This window comes from Lynx canadensis, chromosome C1 (assembly GCF_007474595.2).
Source record: "Lynx canadensis isolate LIC74 chromosome C1, mLynCan4.pri.v2, whole genome shotgun sequence".
Lineage (NCBI taxonomy): Eukaryota > Metazoa > Chordata > Mammalia > Carnivora > Felidae > Lynx > Lynx canadensis.
In genome coordinates this window covers 182,765,367-182,777,351 of record NC_044310.1, presented here as the reverse complement: position 1 = coordinate 182,777,351, position 11,985 = coordinate 182,765,367, and positions in this window count along the sequence as shown.

The following is an 11,985-nucleotide window of genomic DNA, read 5'->3' as shown; positions in this document are numbered from 1 at the left end:
TTTGCTTCTGTTCTGTGTCTGGCAAGAGGCCTGTGTTTCTTCTCCCCTCTTCTCTTTGGTCTTCCTTCAAACTGAAATCTGCCCACTGCCAGAAAAAATAGTCATGATTGCTATGAGCAGAAGCTGCCTGGTTTACTCTATTAATCACATGAACAACCTTTTCACTATCTTTGAAGTTCTCATCATTAGTGAGGAAGCAGTCAATGGACAAGAATTTTCCCTTTCCCTGATTCAGAGTGGGGAAAAGAAAAGGAGATTAAATTCTTGTCCCTGTTCATGATACAGCTAAACAGCTATGTCAGCTCTGTCTTTTTCTACCTATTAGAGACCAGAAGGACTTGAAAGGGTTGTATAGTCCAACAGAGATCATCTTAAAACCTCCCGTGCCTCCTGCAATATCCTCTTTGTTTAGCATCCTTTCCTTATCCTTCCCGTCACGTTGAATTTATAATCTAAGTTTATAATTTAATCAGCACATGTTTATTGGATTTCTTTTATGTGTGTAGCCCTGTGCTGAGTATGCTATTTTCTCCTCAATTTCTAATAGAGAAATGCCAGTAAAGGTCTGCATTCAGATGCCTCTGGGTGTGGAAGAGTCTTTTGCCTAGAATATTCCAACTGCCAACTTTTATAAATGCCCTGTTTATTGACGAGTCCAAATGGGATCATTTAGACCTGAAACTAATAGTTTGGGAACCTAACCTCCCTCTCTCTAACTCTCTCTTTCTCTCTCTCTCTCTCTCTCTCTCTCTCTCAAAATAAATAAATACATAAATAGCTTATTGGAAAAAAAAAAGGAAGAAGAAGAAGTAAAAACAGCAGTAACATGTTACAAACAGAGGAAGGTCTTTTTTCTTCTTTAAACTACCCAGGGTTTTTTCTCCTCTCCCAACTGAATTCATTGAACAAATACTTGCAAAATATCTACTTAGTGTTATGCTAATACATTCTGGAGAAAATGTCATCATTAGCTTAATCAATAATACATTCTGCTCTTAAAGCAGAGATTTAGGGGCACCTGGGTGGCTCAGTCGGTTAAGCATCCAACTCTTGATTTCAGCTCAGGTCATGATGACATGCTTCATGAGATTGAGCCCCCCATCAGGCTCGGCGCCAACAGCCCCGAGTCTCCTTGGGATTCTCTCTCTCCCTCTCTCTCTGCCCCTTCCCTGCCCATGCTCTCTCTCAAAGTAAATAAACTTTAAATAGTTATAAAAATAAAACAAATTTAAAATTAATAAACAATTAAACCAATTAAAAACACTAGGTTTTTTTTGATGGGCTCCTTTTTCTCTTTTAATTTTTTTTTAATTTTTTTTTTTAACGTTTATTTATTTTTGAGACACAGAGAGACAGAGCATGAACAGGGGAGGGGCAGAGAGAGAGGGAGACACAGAATCTGAAACAGGCTCCAGGCTCCAAGCTGTCAGCACAGAGCCCGACGCGGGCCTCGAACTCACAGACTGCGAGATCATGACCTGAGCCGAAGTCGGACGCTTAACCGACCAAGCCACCCAGGCGCCCCTTAATTTTTTTTTTTTTTAATTTACATCCAAATTAGTTAGCATATAGCGCAACGATAATTTCAGGAGTAGATTCCTTAGTGCCCCTTACCCATTTAGCCCATCTCTCCTTCCACAACCCCTCCAGCAACCCTCAATTTGTTCTCCATATTTATGAGTCTCTATGTTTTGTCCCCCTCCCTGTTTTTATATTATTTTTGTTTCCCTTCCCTTATGTTCATCTGTTTTGTCTCCTAAAGTCTTCATATGAGTGAAGTCATATGACATTTGTCTTTCTCTGCCTGACTAATTTCACTTAGCATAATACCCTCCAGTTCCATCCACATAGTTGCAAATGGCAAGATTTCATTCTTTTTGGTTGCCAAGTAATACTTCATTGTGAATATATACCACATCTTCTTTATCCGTTCATCCATCGATGGACGTTTGGGCTCTTTCCATACTTTGGCTATTGTTGATAGTGCTGCTATAAACATGGGGGTGCATGTGTCCCTTCGAAACAGCACACCTGTATCCCTTGGATAAATACCTAGTAGTGCGATTGCTGGGCCATAGGGTAGTTCTGTTTTTAGTTCTTTGAGGAAACTCCATACTGTTTTCCAGAGTGGCTGCACCAGCTTGCATTCCCACCAACAATGCAAAAGAGATCGCTTTCTCCGCATCCTTGCCAACGTCTGTTGTTGCCTGAGTTGTTAATGTTAGCCATTCTGACAGGCATAAGGTGGTATCTCATTGTGGTTTTGATTTGTATTTCCCTGATGATGAGTGAAGTTGAGCATGTTTTCATGTGTCGGTTGGCTATCTGGATGTCTTCCTTGGAGAAGTGTCTATTCATGTCTTTTACCCATTTCTTCACTGGATTATTTGCTTTTTGGGTGTTGAGTTTGATAAGTTCTTTATAGATTTTGGATACTAACCCTTTATCTGATATGTCGTTTGCAAATATCTTCTCCCATTCTGTCGGTTGCCTTTTAGTTTTGCTGATTGTTTCCTTCGCTGTGCAGAAGCTTTTTATTTTGATGAGGTCCCAGTAGTTCATTTTTGCTTTTGTTTCCCTTGCCTCCAGAGACGTGTTGAGTAAGAAGTTGCTGCGGCCAAGATCAAGGAGGTTTTTGCCTGCTTTCTCCTCGAGGATTTTGATGGTTTCCTGTCTTACATTGAGGTCTTTCATCCATTTTGAGTTTATTTTTGTGTATGGTGTAAGAAAGCGGTCCAGGCTCATTCTTCTGCATGTCGCTGTCCAGTTTTCCCAGCACCACTTGCTGAAGAGACTGTCTTTATTCCATTGGATATTCTTTCCTGCTTTGTCCAAGATTAGTTGGCCATACGTTTGTGGGTCCATTTCTGGGTTCTCTGTTCTGTTCCATTGATCTGAGTGTCTGTCCTTGTGCCAGTGCCATACTGTCTTGATGATTACAGCTTTGTAGTATAGCTTGAAGTCTGGGATTGTGATGTCTCCTGCTTTGGTTTTCTTTTTCAAGATTGCTTTGGCTAGTCGGGGTCTTTTCTGGTTCCAGAAAAATTTTAGGATTATTTGTTCTAGCTCTGTGAAGAATGCTGGTGTTACTTTGATAGGGATTGCATTGAATATGTAGATTGTTTTGGGTAGTATCAACATTTTAACAATATTTGTTCTTCCTACTCAGGAGCATGGAATCTTTTTCCATTTTTTTTTTTTTTTTTTGTGTGTGTCTTCTTCAATTTCTTTCATAAGCTTTCTACAGTTTTCAGGGTATAGATTTTTCACCTCTTTGGTTAGATTTATTCCTAGGTATTTTATGGTTTTTGGTGCAATTGTAAATGGGATCGATTCCTTGATTTCTCTTCCTGTAGCTTCATTGTTGGTAAAAAACACTAGTTTTATTTAAATGTATAATTTTTTTTAATGTTTATTTTTGAGAGAGAGAGAGAGAGAGACAGTATGTGAGCTGGAGAAGGGCAGAAGGAGAGGGAGACACAGATGCTGAAGCAGGCTCCAGGCTCTGAGCTATCAGCACAGAGCCCAATGCAAGGGTCAAACTCAAGAGCCACGAGATCAGGACCTGAGCCGAAGTCGGTCGCTTAACTGAATGAACCACCCAAGTACTCTTATAATTTATTTAAACAATCAGGAAGACTCCAGTCTTCCTTTTTTCAAATTTTTTTTTCAACGTTTTTTATTTATTTTGGGACAGAGAGAGACAGAGCATGAACGGGGGAGGGGCAGAGAGAGAGGGAGACACAGAATCGGAAACAGGCTCCAGGCTCCGAGCCATCAGCCCAGAGCCTGACGCGGGGCTCGAACTCACGGACCGCGAGATCGTGACCTGGCTGAAGTCGGACGCTTAACCGACTGCGCCACCCAGGCGCCCCCCTTTTTTTAAGTTTATTTATTTATTTAAAGAATTTTTAAGTTATTTATTTATTTTGAGAGACAGAGCAAGTAGTGTAGGGGCAGAGAGAGAGGGAAAAGAGAGAGAATCCCAAGCAGACTCTGCACTGTCAGTGCAAAGCCTGATGCAGGGCTCAAACTCATGAAGTGTGAGATCATGACCTGAGCTGAAATCAAGAGTCAGACACTCAACCAACTGAGCCACCTAGGCTCCCCTGGAAAACTTCAGCCCTTGTGAATAAGATGATAATATGTGTATGTTACCTTTAGCCCATTTCTCTATTGAGAAACTCTACAGGCATAGTTCATTGTGCTGTGCTTCACTTTATGACACTTCACAGATACTTAGTTTTTTTACAGATTGTAGGTTTGTGGCAACCCTGCATCTACCAAGTCTATCAGTGCCATTTTCCCAACACATTTGTTCACTTTGTGTCTCTGAGTCACATTTTGGTAATTCTCACAATATTTCAAACTTTTTTATTATTATTATATTTGTTACGGTGATCTGTGATCAGTGACCTTTGATGTTCCTATTGTAATTGTTTTGGTATACCACAAACTGCACCCACATGAGAGAGTGAACTCAATAAATGTGTGTATTCTGACTGTTCCACTAACTGGCTGTTCTCCTATCTCCTTCTTCTCAGTCTTCCTTATTCCCTGAGACACAACTATATTGAAATTAGGCCAATTAACAATCTACAATGGCTGTTTGTGTTCAAATGGAAGGGTCACATATCTCTCACTTTAAATCTAAAGCTAGAAATGATTAAGCTACGTGAAGATGGCATATTGAAAGCCATAAGCTAGGTTAAGATGTGTTCCAGTTGGCCAAGTTATAAAGAAAAGGAGAAGTTTTTGAAGGAAATTAAAAGTACTACTCCGGTGAACATACAAATGATAAGAAAGCAAAACAGCCTTATTGCTAATATGGAGAAAGTTTGAGTGGCCTGGATAGAAGACCAAACCAACCACATTCCCTTAAGCCAAAGCCTGACCCAGAGCAGGGTCCTTACTGTCTACAATTTTATGAAGGCTGAGAGAGTTGAAGAAGCTGAATAATAAGTTTGAACGTGGTAGAAGTTGGTTCGTGTGGTTTAAGGAAAGAAGCCATCTCCAGAATATAAAAGTGCAGGGTGAAGCAGCAAGGGCTGATGTAGAAGCTGCAGTAAGTTATCCAGAAGATCCAGCTAAGATAATTAATCAAGGTGGTTGCACTAAACATTTTTTGAAATGTAAACGAAATAGCTTTCTATTAGAAGACTATGCTTTCTAGGACTTTCATAGCTAGAGAGAAGTCAATGCCTGGTTTCAAAGCTTCAAAGGACAGGTTGACTCTCTTATTAGGGGCTAATGCAACTGGTGACTTTAAGTTGAAGCCAATGCTCATGGAACATGTTGAAAATCCCAGGACCTTTAAAAATTACGCTACATCTACTCTTCCTGCATTCTATAAATGGACCAAAAAAGCCTGGATGACAGCACATCTGTTTACAAGATGGCTTTCTGAATATTTTAAGCCCACTGTTGATACATACTACGCAGAAAAAAAGCTCCCTTTCAAAATATTACTGCTCATTGACAATGCACCTGGTCTCCCAAAAGCTCTTATAGAGATGTACCATGAGATTAATGTTGTTTTCATGCCTGCTAATACATCTATTCTGCAGCCAATGGGTCAAGGAAATACCTTTCATAAGGCCATAGCTGCCATAGATAGTGATTTCTCTGATGGATATGGACAAAGTAAATTGAAAACCTTCCTGAAAGAATTCACCATTCTAAATACCATTAAGAACATTCGTGATTCATGGGAAGGGGTCAAAATATTAGCATTCACAGGAATTTGGAAGAAGTTGATTCCATCCCTCATGGTTGACCTTGAGGAGTTCAAGACTTCAGTGGAGGAAGTTATTGCTGATGTGGTGGAAACAGCAAGAGGACTAGAATTAGAAGTGGAGCCTGAAGATGTGACTGGGTTGCTACAATCTCATGATAAAATTTGAGAAGTGGGGGGCGGGGGGGCACCTGGGTGGCTCAGTTAGTTATGCATCCGACTTTGGTTCAGGTCATGATCTCATGGTCTGTGAGTTTGAGCACCACGTCAGACTCTGTACTGACAGCTCAGAACCTGGAGTCTGCTTTGGATTCTGTGTCTCCCTCTCTCTCTGCCCCTCTCCCACTCACAGTCTGTCTCTCTCTCTCTCAAAAATAAATAAATATTGGGGCGCCTGGGTGGCTCAGTCGGTTAAGTGTCTGACTTCAGCTCAGGTCATGATCTCACTGTCTGTGGGTTTGAGCCCCGCATCAGGCTCTGTGCTGACAGCTCAGAGCCTGGAGACTGCTTTGGTTTCTGCATCTCCCTCTCTCTCTGCCCCTCCCCTGCTTGCACTCTGTCTCTGTCTCTCAATTATAAATAAACATTTAAATAAATAAATACATAAATAAATAAACGTTAAAAAAAACCTTGAGAAGTGTGTAAAATTCTATCAAGTAGCATCACATGCTGTGGAGAAATCATCAGTTGAAAGAAAGAGTCAATTGATATGATGAAGTTCATTTTAGTCTTATTTTAAGAAACTGCCACAGCCACCCTAAAGTTCAGCAACTACCACCCTGATCAGTCAGTAGCCATCAACATCAAGGCAAGACCTTCCACCAGCAAAAACATGACTCGCTCAAAGTTCAGATGATGGTACCCTTTTTTTCTTCTTTAGCAATGACACATTTTTAAATTAAGCCATGTACATTGTTATTTAGACATAATGATCTTGCACACTTAATATACTATAGCATAGTGTAAGCATAACTTTTATATGCACTGAGAAATGAATAAATTCATTTGACTCACTTTCTGGTGGTATTCACTTTATTGTCATGGTCTGGAACCTAACCCACAATATCTCTGATGTATGCCTGTAAATACTTAATTTAAGAAATGAAAAGGGGGGAAATTAGCTGTGTTTTTATACAAATGGAGATAAAGTTAAAAAAATATTCACAGATAAATGGCTATGAAAATCTATTCTAATTTATTCACTCTTTCCAAATTTAAAAAGTGTATCATCTAAGTATTGGGCTCCATGTGCACGGCATTGGGAATATAAGGGTGAGCACTGTCTAAGGAGTTTACAATGTAGTGACTTTGCTGTAATCTCATTAACAATTTAACACTTAAGTATCATTAGGTGCTTTAACTTCAAAGTCCTAGAGTTTTAAGGACAGATGAGGCAATGGAATTCCAGGATATTCATTTACTCACTTAGCCACTGACATTTAAACAAATTCAAGTCTCTCCCTGGACACCTTCCCTTCCCATCACTCTCCTCTCCAGTTACTTCCTTTTTCTTTCCTCTCTCTCACAGCTAACCTTCTCAAGCACTTGTACCATCCCTCCTCTTCATCTGCTCACTCCTAATCTTTTGTCTGCGTCTACCAGCACTAATGCCCCATGGACCCTTCTTAGCCCTCATTTTACCCAGTTCGTCCTTTCTTAAAACATTTTCCTCTCTTGTTTCAATACCATCCTGGTTTCCCCTACACAAGGGTCTCCTTGTGTAGATTCCTGCATATGGCTGTTCTGTGTAAAAACTTCTCAAAGCTCAAGTCCTAGGCCACCTTTTCTCATTTTCTAATTTTTAATTTTATGTTTACTTATTTTTGAGAGAAAGCTAGACAAAGAGCAAGTGAGGAGGGAGCAGAGAGGGGGGGGGACACAGAATCCGAAGCAGGCTCCAGTCTCTGAGCTGTCAGCACAGAGCCAACCCATGAACCATGAGATCATGATCTGAGCCAAAATTGGATGCCTAACTGACTGAGCCACCCAGGCACCCCTCTAATTTTTTAATTTTTACTGAGGTAATCTCATCCACTTATATGCTAGCAACTCCCACATTTACATTTTTTCCCCAGACCTCCCGTCTGAGCTGCAGACCTATGTATCCCACAGTATACTTTCCACTCCTCCACCCCTTGGATATCTTGTTTTTTTGTTGTTGTTGTTTGGTGTTTTGTTTTGTTTTGTTTTGTTTTAAGTAGGGGCTTCATGCCCAGCACAGAGCCCAACACAACCTCAGATTAAGACCAGAGCTGAAAGGCTGTCATTCAAAATAGAAGGAGAGATAAAAAAAATTTCCCAGACAAACAAACAGTAAAGGAGTTTGGGACCACTAAACCAGCCCTGCAAGAAATGTTAAGGGGGACTTTCTGAGGGGAGAAAAGATGAAAATACATATATAAAAATAAATAAATACCAAAACCAACAAAAGATCAGAAAGGACCAGAGTACACCACCAGAAACTCCAACTCTACAAGCATCAAAATGGCAATAAATTCATATCTTTCAGTAGTCACTCTAAACATCAATGGACTCAATGCTCCAATCAAAAGACATAGGGTAACAAAATGGATAAGAAAACACGATCCATCTATATGCTGTTTACAAGAGACCCACTTTAGACCTAAAAACACCTTCAGATTGAAAATAAGAGGATGGAGAACCATCTATCATGCTAATGGTGAACAAAAGAAAGCCAGAGTAGCCATACTTATATCAGACAATCTAGACTTTAAAATAAAGACTGTATCAAGTGATGCAGAAAGGCATTATATCATAAGGGGTCTGTAGACCAAGAAAACTTAATAATTGTAAACATTTATGTGTCAAATGTGGTAGCACCCAAATATATAAATCAATTAATCACAAAGAAACTCATCAATAGTAATACCATAATAGTAGGAGACTTCAACACCCCACTCACAGCAATGGACAGATCATCTGATCAAAAAATCAACAAGGAAACAATGGCTTTGAATAACACACTGGACCAGGTGGACTTAACAGATATATTCAGAACATTTCATCCTAAAGCAGCAGAATATACATTCTTCTCCAGTGCACATGGAACGTTCTCCAGAATAAGCCATATACTGGGACACAAATCAGCCCTAAGTAAGTACAAAAAGATAGAGATCATACCGTGCATATTTTCAGACCACAACACTATGAAACTCGAAATCAACCACAAGAAAAAATTTGGAAAGGTAACAAATACTTGGAGACTGAAGACCATCCTACTAAAGAATGAATGGGCTAACCAAGCAGTTAAAGAGGAAATGAAAAAGTATATGGAAGTCAATGAAAATGATAACACCACAACCCAAAACCTCTGGGACGCAGCAAAGGCGGTCATAAGAGGAAAGTATATAGCAATCCAGACGTTCGTAAAGAAGGAAGAAACATCTCAGATACACAACCTAACCTTATGCCTTAAGGAGCTGGAAAAACAACAAATAAAGCCCCAAACCAGCAGAATACAGGAAATAATAAAGATTAGAGCAGAAATTAATGCTATCGAGACCAAAAAACCGGTAGAACAGATCAATGAAACCAGAAGCTGGTTCTCTGAAAGAATTAACAAAATTGATAAGCCACTAGCCAGTTTGATCAAAAAGAAAAAGGAAAGGACCCAAATAAATAAAACCAAGAATGAAAGAGGAGAGATAACAACCAACACAACAGAAATAAAAACAATAATAAGAGAATATTATGAGCAATTATATGCCAATAAAATGGGCAATCTGGAAGAAATGGACAAATTCCTAGAAACATATACACTACCAAAACTGAAACAGGAAGAACTGGAAAATTTGAACAGGCCCATAACCAGTAAGGAAATCGAATTAGTAATCAAAAATCTGCCAAAAAACAAGAGTCCAGAATTCTACCAAACATTTAAGGAAGAGTTAACACCTATTTTCTTGAAACTGTTCCAAAAAATAGAAAGGGAAGGAAAACTTCCAAACTCTTTCTATGAAGCCAGCATTACCTTGATCCCAAAATCAGACAGACACCCCTCTAAAAAGGAGAACTATAGACCAGTTTCTCTGATGAACATGGATGCAAAAATCCTCAACAAGATATTAGCCAACCAGATCCAACAATACATTAAAAAAATTATTCACCACGACCAAGCGGGATTTATACCTGGGATGCAGGGCTGGTTCAATATCCGCAAAACAATTAATGTGATTCATCACATCAATAAAAGAAAGGACAAGAACCGTATGATCCTTTCAATAGATGCAGAGAAAGCATTTGACAAAATACAGCATCCTTTCTTGATAAAAACCCTCAAGAAAGTAGGGATAGAGGAGCATACCTCGAGATCATAAAAGCCATATATGAACAACCCAACGCTAATATCATCCTCAATGGGGAAAAACTGAGAGCTTTCCCCCTAAGGTCAGGAACAAGACAGGGATGTATGCTCTCGCCACTGTTATTCAACATAGTATTGGAGGTCTTAGCCTCTGCAATCAGAAAACACAAAGAAATAAAAGGCATCCAAATCAGCCAGGAGGAGGTCAAACTTTCACTCTTCGCAGATGACGTGATACTCTATATGGAAAACCCAAAAGATTCCACCCCAAAACTGCTAAAACTGATCCATGAATTCAGCAAAGTTGCAGGATATAAAATCAATGCACAGAAATCGGTTGCATTCCTATACACGAACAATGAAGTGACAGAAAGAGAAATCAAGGAATCGATCCCATTTACAATTGCACCAAAAACCATAAAATACCTAGGAATAAATCTAACCAAAGAGGTGAAAAATCTATACCCTGAAAACTGTAGAAAGCTTATGAAAGAAATTGAAGAAGACACAAAAAAAAAAAAAAAAAAAAAATGGAAAAAGATTCCATGCTCCTGAGTAGGAAGAACAAATATTGTTAAAATGTTGATACTACCCAAAACAATCTACATATTCAATGCAATCCCTATCAAAGTAACACCAGCATTCTTCACAGAGCTAGAACAAATAATCCTAAAATTTTTCTGGAACCAGAAAAGACCCCGACTAGCCAAAGCAATCTTGAAAAAGAAAACCAAAGCAGGAGACATCACAATCCCAGACTTCAAGCTATACTACAAAGCTGTAATCATCAAGACAGTATGGCACTGGCACAAGGACAGACACTCAGATCAATGGAACAGAACAGAGAACCCAGAAATGGACCCACAAACGTATGGCCAACTAATCTTGGACAAAGCAGGAAAGAATATCCAATGGAATAAAGACAGTCTCTTCAGCAAGTGGTGCTGGGAAAACTGGACAGCGACATGCAGAAGAATGAGCCTGGACCGCTTTCTTACACCATACACAAAAATAAACTCAAAATGGATGAAAGACCTCAATGTAAGACAGGAAACCATCAAAATCCTCGAGGAGAAAGCAGGCAAAAACCTCCTTGATCTTGGCCGCAGCAACTTCTTACTCAACACGTCTCTGGAGGCAAGGGAAACAAAAGCAAAAATGAACTACTGGGACCTCATCAAAATAAAAAGCTTCTGCACAGCGAAGGAAACAATCAGCAAAACTAAAAGGCAACCGACAGAATGGGAGAAGATATTTGCAAACGACATATCAGATAAAGGGTTAGTATCCAAAATCTATAAAGAACTTATCAAACTCAACACCCAAAAAGCAAATAATCCAGTGAAGAAATGGGTAAAAGACATGAATAGACACTTCTCCAAGGAAGACATCCAGATAGCCAACCGACACATGAAAACATGCTCAACTTCACTCATCATCAGGGAAATACAAATCAAAACCACAATGAGATACCACCTTATGCCTGTCAGAATGGCTAACATTAACAACTCAGGCAACAACAGACGTTGGCAAGGATGCGGAGAAAGCGATCTCTTTTGCATTGTTGGTGGGAATGCAAGCTGGTGCAGCCACTCTGGAAAACAGTATGGAGTTTCCTCAAAGAACTAAAAACAGAACTACCCTATGGCCCAGCAATCGCACTACTAGGTATTTATCCAAGGGATACAGGTGTGCTGTTTCGAAGGGACACATGCACCCCCATGTTTATAGCAGCACTATCAACAATAGCCAAAGTATGGAAAGAGCCCAAACGTCCATCGATGGATGAACGGATAAAGAAGATGTGGTATATATTCACAATGAAGTATTACTTGGCAACCAAAAAGAATGAAATCTTGCCATTTGCAACTATGTGGATGGAACTGGAGGGTATTATGCTAAGTGAAATTAGTCAGGCAGAGAAAGA